Genomic DNA, 14,094 nt, shown 5'->3' on the forward strand with positions numbered 1-14,094 from the left:
GAATTCGATCCGTTACAGTCCTAACTTCTAATTCCAAATTTAAAAGTTTACAATGAATTTGTAACATAGTAGGTGACTTTAAGATGGCCGGAAAATTTTTTCACTTCTTCTCAAGAAGGAAGAATTCTTTCACCATGGGTGAAATGACTCATGATTGAACTCTTGGTCATCATTATTTTCTCACCCCCTATTGATGAAATCAAATAACTACCTTACATATCGCCATCTCGCGATACTGATGCCCATGGCGAAGGAATTCCTTCTTCACCATGGTTGAAAAGAAAATCGACTCTTTTATTTTAGTTTTCAATAAGGGGTTGTATGGCAACGTTTCTATTCCAAATTGCAGAAATACTTTTTTCTGTAAATTTTGAATACTCTTGTACCAAAAAAAAATTGTATGATAAAACTAGAAGAAAAAAAAGTATTTCTACAACTAAAAATGAACATAAACACTTATGAATTGCAAATTAATAGAAGTATTTTTTTTTCTGTTTGTACCAAATTATATAAAATGACATCTTACACAAATTTTCATTACTCATATATTTGAGAACACTATTTTAGCCACGTAAACAAGATCGTCGAATGTATCAATCAAACACATGTGGTAGCAGTAAAGGTGGAGGTGGTGGTAGTGGAGGAAGTGATGGCAGAGGTAGAGGGTCGAGAGTTGAGAATTCGTAACATCAGGCCTTTTTGTTACAAGTTTTGTGTTTTTGTGTTTTCAAAGCTTCTACAAATTACTTCTCAAATGGCCATAAGAAGTGTTTTTATTTCACCTGTTTCCTTCAAAAAAAAAAAACTTAAAAACAAATCGGACAATATATACAAGTTCTACTCCAAATCTGTTCAAAAAAAAAAAACACAAACAACAATAAATTTTTTTTTTTCTTTTTGTTTGCCATACTGCCCCTTAATAATCTCAAGTGTTTTGGTCAAGAAGACACTCCATGTGTTAGTATTATAATTTCAACTTTGTATTTTTTTTACTACTTTTCTTTCAATTCAATGAAGAAAAAACCTCTTAATCTACAAGATATGATATTTTGCTTGGACCCAAAAAAATATATATATATATTTTAGATCATTGTTGAAGAGAATTTTTTTTATTTGACCAAAAAAATATTCTCCTTGATTTTTAGAAAAGAAAAAGAAAACTCCAGACATAATGGATGTGCAGTCTCCTACAATGATCTTATAGGAACCCTATATCAAAAAATTGGAATAAAAAGACACCATTTTGGAAGCAAAATATGTAATACCTTAGATTAAATGATGCATGGGTCATGACTCATGAGTCCACTTGGGAATTTGAAACTAATTTTTCTTAGGAAAGTCTGGTTTGTAGAGGCATTGTGCTCGCCCATTTCCTCTCCTTCAACCATGAAAATGATGGTTAGTAAATCCAAATTTTGACTTCAACATGTTCATAATAAGGGCGGATGATGTGAGGAAAATCATCTTGAAGAGTTCAACTTAGACTTGTTCACGTAGAACTCAAGGGGGGGCATTAGTCCTAAAAAACCCTAGAATAATCGTCGGATCTGAAAAATCAATGACTCTTAGGGTTTTGGACCAAGAGTTGGTCGTGTCGAATTGACTGGAATCGGGATCGGTTATGGCTGATTCAACCAATCTGATCCTGATTTTTTAAACAGTGATTTAGATTTGATAGCTATCTTTCTGATGTGGTCCGGTCGATCTGTTATTAATTTATTGTACAAATGGTTGTTGTAGTAGTCTTATGAGTTTGGTCCGGTTATTTAGTGGTCTGGGGAGGGTCGTAATGTACGTAGCCCTACCCAGTTACCCCCCCCTTCGCGGCTTCGCGAAGAAGCTGTTTCCAAAGACTTGAACCTGTGACCACTTAGTCACAATGGAAGAACCTTACCGTTACACCAAGGTCCACCCTCATGAAGATATGATAAATTGATAAATATCTATAACTACTAGTAAAATGTTCAGAAGATGCCCAACGTGACTGTACCAATAATTCTATCTACTACATTCTCACTAACAATGATGTGGTAGTTATGATCTATATTTGGTGGATATGTTGTTCACATCATTATTTACTTGTAGTTGAATTTATTGATAAATTTCATATCCCAAAAGAAGTATGAATAATTTTGGAAACTCGACAAAAACTTTTGAAAAATCATAGAGGCAAATCATACATGGTAAGCAATATGGTTGAGTTAAATAATTAAATTTTATATATGATATAATAAAATAGTCGCAAGTGGTAGCTATGATCTATATTTGGTGGATATATTGCTCACATCATTATTTACTTGTAGTTGAATTTTCTGATAAATTTTATATCCCAAAAGAAATATAAATAATTTGGGAAACTCGACAAGAACTCTTAAAAAATTATAGAGGAAAAATCATGCATGGTAGGCCGTATGGTTGAGTTAGATAATTAAATTTTACATATGATATAATAAAATAATCCCAAATCTATCGAATGTTCAGCTTGTCAAATTCTCAGTCTAGTATAGAAGTGCAAGAAACAACTTCCCCAATGCGCTCCAAACATTAATATGGGAGAGTTTCTGCAAGGTCAACATAAGAAGGAATCTGAACACTATAACCAATGAGGGGCTGAAAATGGTATCACCGTATGGAGCCCGCATGGTCAAAATAAGAGAGAAATATCAGTGTGAGTCCAACTATTTATTATGTGAGGAGGGTGTTAAGGAATTTGTACAAGGGCATTGTAGCAATCTTTTTCACTATTAATATTGAGGTGTTCAGGTAAACTTTGAAGGAAAGAGATTTTCTAGGTAGTTTAAATATCACATGGCAACTTGGATGAGGTCTAGTGTTGTGGATAGGTAGACCCCAAAGTCACCCACTAATATGTAAAGTTTCAATTGTTAAAGTGACAGAATAAAGCATCAGGAAATTCAAGACTACAGCGAAGTCTGATTCAAGAAATTTCTAGAGATGATGGTTCTGTGATTGCAGACATTAAAGGCATTGGGGATTACATGGTGAATCATTTCGAAATTTTTTTAAAAAAAGGGAACTCCACAAAGAATGCAGACTTGTTGGCCGTGATCCCCTCTCTAATTTCAGACTTAGATAACTCTATGCTCACCAATATTCCTTCTATTGAGGAGATCAAGGCTTCAGTCTTTGATCTGGACCCCACTAGCGCCCCAGGGCCGGATGGCTTCCCAAGGACCTTTTTTAGAGTTTGCTGGCACATTATTGGAAGTGAGGTTTGCCGTGGTGTTCAAAGCTTTTTCAGAGAGGGTATTGTTACGAAAGGAGTTAATTCCAATTTCCTATGCCTTATCCCGAAAGTGGAGAAACCTACCAAGGTAGGGCAATACCGACCACTGTGCTTAGGGAATTTCTTCTTCAAGATTATTCCAAAAATTATGGCGACAAGATTGTCATCCATCTTGCACAAAATTATCTCTGCAGAGCAAGGAGCCTTCTAGAAAGGGAAGGTTATTTTTGAAAATATTGGAGTCGCATCAGAATTGACAAACATGATGATGGAGAAATGTAGAGGGGGAGGACTAGGCATGAAATTGGATGTCCAGAAAGCTTTTGACACCTTGGAGTGGGAATTCCTTTTCGATGTGCTGCTGGCTTTTGGGTTCTCTCAAACTTGGATCCATTGGGTGCATCAAATCCTAGTCTCGACCCGGATTTCAATCATGATAAATGGAGGACCGGTGGGTTTCTTTGGGATGGAAAGGGGCCTTCGACAAGGGGACCCATTGTCCCCTCTTCTCTTCATTATTTCTGAAGAAGTACTTTGCAGGGGTCTTAGTGAGCTACGCAATATGGGGAAGATAAAAGCTCTCAATGGAGCTCGCCTGGTAAACACTCCCACCCACCTTTTATATGCTGATGATCTTTTCATCCTCATGAAAGCAAAAATTCGGGATCTCAGGTGAGTGAAAAAGTTTCTGGACTTCTATGGTGCTGCTTCGGGTCAGGTCATTAACCCTTCCAAAAGCAAGATTTTTATGGGCAACGTCAACGCCAGAAGAAAGCAAAGAATCTCATCGCTGCTTCAGATTCCGGTTTGCAATCTTCCCACTAGATATCTGGGCGTCAGGCTGATGAAAGGCAAAATCAAGAAAGATGTCATCCAACCTCTCATTGATACATTTAAGTAGAGATTGGCCTCTTGGAAGGGACACTTGCTTTCCATGGCTGGTCGCATTGAACTGGTCCGCTCTGTGATGGGCAGCATTCCTATTCATAATTTTTCGGTTTATCTTTGGCTGGCCAGTGCCATAGATATTATGGAGAGATGGGTCAAAAATTTAATTTGGACTGGTGAGCCAGACACTAATAAAGCTATTACAGTTAAGTGGGATCTAATGTGCAAGCCCAAAGTAGAAGGGGGTATTGGGATTCGCCGGCTGCGTGATCTCAACATGGCTTTGATTGCGAAACTTGCTTGGAGGATCAAAGTGGATAACTCACCGCTCACTTCTTTTTTGAGATACAGGTTTTTAAAGCAAGATGGCACTTTGAAAAATTCAATTGGCGCTTCTTCTATCCTCCCTGGTCTTAAAAAAGTATGGAACTTTGTGCTCTCGGCAGAAAGATGGGTGATCGGGAATGGAGGATCTACGAGATTTTGGTATGATAAATGGCTCGAAAATGACAGCATTGAAAACCTCCTTCCTCCCTATAAAATTCCGAACAATCTTTGTGCATCTGTAGCTGATTTCAGGGTCGATGGAGTATGGTCTTTCCCACCTGTGCAGCACCTCAACCTTCAGAATATTTTTAATAAGATTGCTGATGGAGGCATTCTCTTCTCAGAGAGAGATGACAGACGCTTCTGAGCACATACAAGCACTGGAGATTTTACTGTCAAGTCGACTTGGGAGGCGATGAGGTCCAAGGCCCCTCAACCGAGCTGGATTTCCATGGTCTGGGACCCTAACCTTCTCCCTAGAACTTCTATTTTTGGTTGGCGCCTCATGTATGAAGCACTTCCAACCGATCACAATGTCCGTCGCAAAGCTGTTCCTGTTGTGTCTCGGTGCGACCTCTGCCACACAGCTTGTGATTCATGCCATCATATTTTTTTGGAATGTGCCTTCTCAACTCAGGTGTGGAAGTAGATTTTGTATGGGTTCAATCAAACCTACAGTGGTTTCCCCACTATTGAACGATTATTCTCATGGTGGCACAGAAAGCCCAATGTAGTTCCTTTGCCTCATGCTTGGAGGATATTGCTTATCACTTGTTGCAAGCATATCTGGTGGGAACGCAATAGGCGACGCTTTGATAACATACAAATAACCCCTTCTCAAGTTGTGAGATCTTGCTATGCAGAGTTGGCTGGTTGCACTAGAGGAAAAGGAGCCATCGTTCGCACTATTCAAGACCTTACCTTAGCTAGGGCTCTCAATGTTGCAATGGCCAGAACCCCGAGTAAGATCACTACTGAGGTAAGGTGGAAACACCCCCCTAACGGATGGCTGAAACTCAATATTGATGGATCCTCTTTAGGAAACCCAGGAGCCTTGGGAGCAGGGGGTATTTTTAGAGACCATAATGGATCTGTGATGAGCTGTTTTGCTACTTTCCATGGGATAGGCACAAACTATATGGCGGAAATGAAAGCCTTCCTCACTGGGATCAAAGATGCAAGCAGTCTGAATCTGGGAAAGTTATGGATTGAGAGCAACTCTCAAGCTGCAGTAATGACCGTCCTCTCAGGTAACTTCCCATGGTTTCTTCTTCAGGAATGGTGGGCAGTCAAGACCTTCTTGGACTCCATTCAATGGCGGATCACTCACTGTTTCAGAGAAGCTAATTTGCCAACTGATGCTCTAGCAAACTGGGCTGCCAAAAGAAAGCTAACAGAAACCTGGAGTGCTGCGCCTACTTTCATTACTCATTCAGTTAGTTGGGAAACCCTTGGCAGACCAAACTACAGGTTTAACTAATGCTCCTTAGTGTAAGATAGCCAGTTGTCACGGCCCGCCCAACAAAGGCCCACGGGCCTAACTTGCAAGCCCATGGACTTAGACATTGGGCTAAGACCTAGTCCATGGCCTAGAACTCTCTACACTAGAAGAGAATCTAGATATGTTCTAGAACCTCTAGAAACAAAGATGGTCAAGGAAGTTTCTAGAGAAGCTTCTAGAAAAGCTTTGTAAATATCTAAGGAAGGAGGACAATTCTAGAGTTCTCCAAAGAGCTAGAATCCTCCACAAAGGAGGTGGGAAAATTCTAGTTCCTTAGGCTAGAAAGTTCTCCACCATTGGATGGAGAACACTTGTACAAATCCTAACCATACATTGTAAGTTGAGGTGCCTATAAATAGAGGTGGCCTCATTTGGCTAAGGCACAACCAATCAACCAACCAACCACCCAATCTAGCAAGCAAGCTATCAAGTCTTGTACTAAAAGCTTTCAAGCAATTCAAGTGCATTCTTTCAAAGTCTCTCTAGTGTTCTCTAAGTTCTCTTCCCAAGTCCCTTGCTAGAGTTGGTGAAAGGCTGACTTAGTGCTAGAGTGAGTGCTAAGTGCCGGCGCGGTTGCTTACTAAGATCTAGGGCCGTGACAAGTGTGGTATCAGAGCTTCGATTGCGAGGGAAGATACTTGTAGATTCGACATCATAGCTAATGAATCGGAAGTGCTAGACATGATGGTGAGTGAGCAAGCCCGTGGGAGGGAGGCCATTCCCACCAAGGAGAGGCGAAGAGGCAAGGACAAGTCTGTGGACGTTAGTGGAGCTATGGAGCCACGCCTAGCTCGGGTGGAGCTAGCAACGGCCGAGGTGAAGGAGCGCCTCAATGTTGTGGAGCAAAGTGGGGAGGAGCTCGAAGGCCACATGATGGAGCTCAAGGAGGAGCTAGTGGGCCAAATGGGGGAGCTCAAGGAGTCCCTACAAACCACTCTCAACACCATAATGCACGCCCAACAGGAAGAGTTTGCCAGCTTCAAGGCTCAAGTATGGGAAGCATTGGCCAAGATGGACGCTCGCATCGATGAGGTACAAGCGGATTGGGCAATGTGTAGGAGGGCAGCGGCTGGGGGAGCCACTACCTCGCGTGAGGTACCTAGGGTGGAGGTACCAAAGCCCAAGCCATTCGATGGGAAGAGAGATGCGCGGGAAGTCGACAACTTTGTGTGGCACATGGAGAGGTACTTTGAGGCAATGGCACTCGATGATGAACCTACTAAGGTACGAACGGCTACACTCTACCTCACCGACACAGCAACTCTATGGTGGCGCAGAAGACATGCAGATATTGGAAAAGGTATGTGCACCATAGACACCTGGGATGAGTTTAAGAAGGAGTTAAAGAAGCAATTCTATCCCAACAATGCTACCTTCTTGGCAAGAAGGAACATCAAAAGGCTCAAGCATACTGGGTCTATTCGGGACTATGTCAAAGAGTTCACCACTCTTGCGCTCGATGTCCCGAGTATGACCGACGAGGAGTTATTGTTCAACTTCATGGATGGTCTCCAAAACTGGGCTGCACAAGAGCTGCAACGCCGTGGTGTGCAAGACCTTGCTTCAGCCATAGCAGCGGCAGAATCATTGATGGAGTTCCAAAGAGAAGACAGGCCAAGAAAGAGCAATGGGGAGAATGGTGGGGGAGACCAAGGTTCTGATGCTCATCACCCCAAGGAAGGTAGCAGCAAACCCTCTTTAGGCAAGGAGGGTAAGCCTCGTCTTGACAAGAAGGATAAGTTCAAGCCCAAGGACAAGTGCTTCTTGTGTGATGGGCCACATTGGGCTAGGGACTGCCCAAAGAGGAAGGCCTTAAGTGCTCTACTCGAGGAGAAGAGTCAAGAAGAAGAGCCGATTCGTATGGGTTCCCTAATGCAGCTTGGTGCTATCAAGGCCAAGACGGAGGTCAAGGTCACTACTCCACAGAAGGGGTTGATGTACGTGGAGGCGCAGATGAACGGGAAGCCTACACGTGTCATGGTCGACACAGGTGCTACCCACAACTTTGTCTCAACGGAGGAGGCAAAGAGGCTTGGACTAAAGGTCTCCAAGGAGGGAGGATGGCTTAAGGCGGTTAACTCCCAAGCTCGTCCCATACAAGGCATAGCTCGAGGGGTCGAGATGCGGATGGGGACGTGGAGCGGCACCTTGGATCTGTCGGTGGTGCCCATGGACGACTATCTAGTGGTGCTTGGCATGGATTTTCTTAGAAGGGTTAAGGCTATACCCATGCCATTCATCAACACGGTGTGCATCATGGAGGAAGGTGCTCCATGCATGGTCCCCACGGTGTCAGGGACTAAGGAGGGTGCCAAGCTCTTGACCGCGATTCGACTCGAGAAAGAGGGAAAGAAGCTCCAAGACTCCACTCTCGACGTATCGGTTGGAGCTAAGGAAGGCGGCCTTGTAAATGCAGAAGCAAGGCCTACTAAGAAGACTCTTGATGGATGTAAGGACATCAGGCCATCAGGGATCCACAAACAATCACCACCTAAGGGGAAGGTGGATGTGGCCCGGTCTTGCAAAGATAAGACCAAGAAGAAGAGAAAGAGGAGGGCTAGCAAAAGAAGGCGACCGACAAGCTTCAAAGACGGGGAGTTAGTGCTCGACAAGTCCCTAAAGGAGGTGTCTAAGGAGAAGGCTCGCCAACACACTGGCCCATACGAGGAGAGACATGGAAGACTCAAGTTGTGGCACAATGGACGTTGTTACTTCACACGGGAGGAGGCTATACAGGCGTTCATGCAGGCCATATACAGAAGTTCTCCAAGAAGGTTGCGACGAGGGCGTCGCCAACTTGGGCGGGGGAGAGTGTCACGGCCCGCCCAACAAAGGCCCACGGGCCTAACTTGCAAGCCCATGGACTTAGACATTGGGCTAAGACCTAGTCCATGGCCTAGAACTCTCTACACTAGAAGAGAATCTAGATATGTTCTAGAACCTCTAGAAACAAAGATGGTCAAGGAAGTTTCTAGAGAAGCTTCTAGAAAAGCTTTGTAAATATCTAAGGAAGGAGGACAATTCTAGAGTTCTCCAAAGAGCTAGAATCCTCCACAAAGGAGGTGGGAAAATTCTAGTTCCTTAGGCTAGAAAGTTCTCCACCATTGGATGGAGAACACTTGTACAAATCCTAACCATACATTGTAAGTTGAGGTGCCTATAAATAGAGGTGGCCTCATTTGGCTAAGGCACAACCAATCAACCAACCAACCACCCAATCTAGCAAGCAAGCTATCAAGTCTTGTACTAAAAGCTTTCAAGCAATTCAAGTGCATTCTTTCAAAGTCTCTCTAGTGTTCTCTAAGTTCTCTTCCCAAGTCCCTTGCTAGAGTTGGTGAAAGGCTGACTTAGTGCTAGAGTGAGTGCTAAGTGCCGGCGCGGTTGCTTACTAAGATCTAGGGCCGTGACACAGTGCTCTTTGGAACACTGATTCTTCTTTAAGTTCTATTCCAACCATTCTTTGTACTATTTCTTATACTTTTAATACAATTTTGCTGACCTTTAGCAAAAAAAAAGTCAAATGCATATACATGAGAGGGTATATGATTGATTTTGAATCCACAATTTGACACGTGGTTAGTCCAAGTCATTCTCTTTATATATAACGGTCAGAATTACCATATCATCCTTTCATATGGTAAAAATGAGATGGCTTTCAAGAGATTCTTTTTTTTTGGTAAGAAGAGATTCTTTTTCAGGTAGACCATCTGGAGAAACTTTCCCCACTTGGAATTATAATAATGTTTTTTGTTCACTTAAATAAACTACAAGTATTTTATTTTCACGATTATAAAAGGGAAAAGATTCTTTAAGTTGTTGGGGATAGGGTATGCTAGCACCTCCATGTCTATCTCTCTCTTGTTCACTTGAAATGACCTTGCTACCCTTCTATGTATGATACTCTTTTGTTGTTACACCTCATTGGTGTACTCCTCTATGTTGAACCCAAATTCTAAGGATGGCTCCTCAACTTTTCAAAGTTTTCCAAGCTCGAAATGGATGACTCCTCCACCGAATGTGACTAAAATTAACTGTGATGCTACTTGGAATAGTAAGACAAAACGGGGAGGAATAGGCTTTATTCTTAGAAATGAGTCTGGCTCTCCTATCTCAGCCTATTCTTCCGGCATTCAATGTGAATCAGCTCTCATTGGTGAAGCATTTGCTATTCGGTCTGGACTTCTACATGCGGCTACATTTGGATCTACTCGTGTCATGGTTGAATCGGATTGTGAAAAATTGATTAATCAACTATGTGAAGGTTCACAGGTGGAGCAGGAAATTCATAGCATATGCCATGATATATTTTGTTTGCAAAAGACTTTTATTTCTTGTACTTTCTCCTTTGTTCCAAGATCCTCCAATACTGTGGCGGATTCCTTGGCCAGGGCGGCCCTATCGGTTGAGTCTCCGATTGTGTGGTTATATACCTCTCAGTGGCTTTTGCAACTGTGTGATGCAGATGCTACTGCTTGTAAAGACTCTTCTTATATATAAAATTCATTTTGACCAAAAAAAAAAGAGAATCTTCTCTGTTGAAAAGGGGGGGGGGTTATGGTGAAAAAAATGTCAAATGCATATGTTAATGTAGAAAGACATTAGAGATAGAAAACTTTATTTAAAGGAAAAAAACTACATATAAACATTAAAGACCGGACAAGAGAATGAGTTATTGAAACCGTCCCAACAATAGAACCCCTAATAAAAGAAAACAACAACAATTAAGATGAAGAATCTTGGTAATTCCATTAAAATTCATCTCTTAACCCTAATATGTAGGTTTCGGTATAGAAAGTATCAGTATTTATTGATATTGATACCAATATTAATACCGATCCGGTACTGGAAACTAACACGGTACCAATATTGATTTGATGCCAAACCGGACTTAAAAAAAACTATCGTATAAAGAGGTATCCTATGACTCTCCTTACACGCGTCCGGTTAGTAGCATACAAGGAATGAGATTTCACTTCTTGTATGAGGAGCAGATGGGGGAGGCTCTAAGCCTGCGTTCTGGTTTGTTGTTGGCTATAGCTTAAGGTATTGTGAATCTGGAAGTAGAGTTAGACTGTTTGAAGCTTATCTCTATCCTCAATGGTTCCCCTCCTCTCTTGCCTCCTTTAGAGGTGGCGCCATTGGTTGAAGATATTACTTGCCTTGCCTCTTCCTATTTTGAGTCTATTACCTTTACCTATATTCCTAGGAACATTAACAATGTGACTAACTCCTTGGCTAGGATGGTCTTGTCCTGTGCATGTGAGACATCTTGATCTTTAACCACTCCTTGATTATCTGAAATTTATAACTTAGACACTTTGCATTTTTCACGTCATTTCAATAAATAAATTCAAGATTCTACCAAAAAAATAAAAAAAATAAAGTACGAGAAGCTTAGCCGGACTCAAAAAAATATCCACCCCTAATAACAATGCTAGTAAAATTGACTCACATGGAGTAAATCTAAAACCTCCTTTTTTTAGTGTTTATGGGAAAAATCTCCCCCTTTAATTGATAAAGATCGAAACTATACTAAGAAAGCAATTGCTCATCAGGCATCAACTTTGTTATCTCTTACATCACCATTTCCTCTAAAAGATGACGCATGTAGTACTGATGCAATCTTATGACAGGTAACCAATAACTTTTTATGTGGATACAAATTGGGCAGATGAAGAGTACTGCAATGATGGGAGATTTGACGTTCCTAACAAAATACAATAATTTTGGCCAACTCCATCATATGTAATGAATTTTTTTGTGAAAAGAAAAAACAATACATTACTTCGGCGGCAAATTTATATTAAGGTTATACATAAAATTGGACTTAGTGTTTAGTATCTTATCGGTTCAAAAAATCAGCCACTCAGTTAATTTGTTATTATCACATGGACAAAAACACACTTCTTTAGAAATGTCTGTCACCTGTAAAAAGAGATTTATGATTTTTAAAAACCACGAAGATTGGGATGGAGATGGAAGAAGACTGGACAAATTCTTGTGAGAGCACCAAACTTCTTTCATCTTCAACTTCGTAGCATGTTTTAATCCTACAAGAAGTCCAAATAGTTTTGGTTCCAAAAAATGGGTCGGATATAAAATCCCTACTGCGATGAAAATAAATTTGCCCTTTATCAAAATGCATGAGGCCCACCCAGATGATCTTATGATCTTGTAATGAATCTCACGTTCATATCCCAATTATGGATTTAGTAATCGGATCCACGGAATCGATGATATGGCCCCTAAAATATTGACATGTGGTATTAAAACTTTAAAAATTTAAAAAAGATCAATATCGAATGGATATCGGCGATATTGATACGAATTGACCGATACAATCAATCCGATACCGATAGACCATAATAAGACCAACTAGCTAGAAGTTTTGGTACCTTAAGACAAATTTGACTGTTAGCAGATATATAGGACTACAAAGATATCAAGATTCAAACTCAACCACCACTAACTAAGCAATAAGTGGCCGGGTAGGTTGAGAGGCTATTCTGGCATTGGGGTTGTCTTCCGGGACCATGATGGTTGCTTTCTTGCTTGGTTGGTTTTGGAGTTTATGGGTCGTACATATGCCTTTGTGGCGGAGCACAGATCATGTTCTCGTACGAGAATCATTATTGTACGTTAAAAGACGTATGGATGAAATTCAATTGAATGAGTGGATTCTATCTGTGCACCTTGCAGCGTACGAGAATAGTTCTTGTACGAGAACCTGATCCAGCATTCCAACCACATTGTTGCCGACCCTCTCAGCTATTCGGACGATATATTTCAAGTGGCAGCATCCAAAACAGTTTTCCCATGTAATCATAGAAAGTGACTCTTATGTTATTAGTTGGACTGTTTGTCTCTATGCAATAGCTTCACGGGTGATGCTTCAGTGATTTTTGTTCACTCTCAAGCTAACATTGTAGCTGATCTTTGGCTCTCGTGATCATCATTTTGTATTTTGAAACATTAGCCCAACCCTTTTTGCTTAAAAAGCTTTGATCATGAATAAATTAACTTTAGGGAAAGAAAATGGTATCTGATTGTGTGCGGTATGCGGTCCTGTGTCCAGACATAGGACTGCATGAAATGATTGATGTGCTCCCATGGAAAGGTGGAAATTCTTGGGGGTGCGATTGTTATTTTGTGGTGCCCAGACACTAGGCGTAGATGAAGTCTGAATAGAAATGTGGAAGAGCTTAGGAATCTATAGCTTATCTTAGCTAACCAAGCTATTTGATAAGATTATGAGCACAAGAAAAATGTCAGATGAATGGAGGAGAAGCATTCTGATTCTGATTTACAAAAATAGAAGTATTATTCGAAGCTGCAATAACTATAGAGGAATAAAACTAATGAATCATGCTATAAAATTATAAGAAAAAGTTATTGAAACCCACCTGAGACAAAAAACTACTATTCCAAAGAACAATTTGGTTTTCTGTCAAACAAAATCCACGACAAAATCTATTTAGTCAATTACGAGATTTTTGGACAGATTTAGAGATTGCATGAAGGATCTCTATATAGACTTTGTTGACTTAGAAAAAGCTTATGATAGAGTTCTTAGAGAGTTAATCTAACAAGTACTAGAGAAGAGAAGTGTTTCAAGTAAATATGTGGACATAATTAAAAATATGGAAAAAGAATTCTACCCAAGAGTGTGTGTCTTGTGCCCAGACAAAGGGGGCAAAATCACTCTCTTGCCCTCTCCTCTTGGAGTTTGGTTGCTACCTTGGCAAACCTCTCGAACTATCACCCATACTGGCCTATAGACCCTCGGTAGGATTTGATAATTAAAAAAAAAAAAAAAATTGTCTCAAATTTAGTATGTGCTCGAACCTTGAAATTGTCTTCCTGAGTAAGAGAGCATTGTAGATCACATAAATGTAATCAAAGGATTTCAAGGTATAGCGTACCTTAAACTGAGTTCCAAGTTTCACTTCTCCGCATGGAATGTAAACTCGGTCGAAACCTATCGAAACCGCTGAGACAACTCGGTTTCGACAGGTTCCGAGACGAGTTGGATTGATATTTTTAAAAATCCCGTAACTCGGTCAAAACTAGTGCGAAACTGTCGCAATCAGTGCAAAACGGTCGAAACAGTGCAAAAAAGGTCGAAACAGTG

This window comes from Telopea speciosissima, chromosome 2, assembly GCF_018873765.1.
Source record: "Telopea speciosissima isolate NSW1024214 ecotype Mountain lineage chromosome 2, Tspe_v1, whole genome shotgun sequence".
Lineage (NCBI taxonomy): Eukaryota > Viridiplantae > Streptophyta > Magnoliopsida > Proteales > Proteaceae > Telopea > Telopea speciosissima.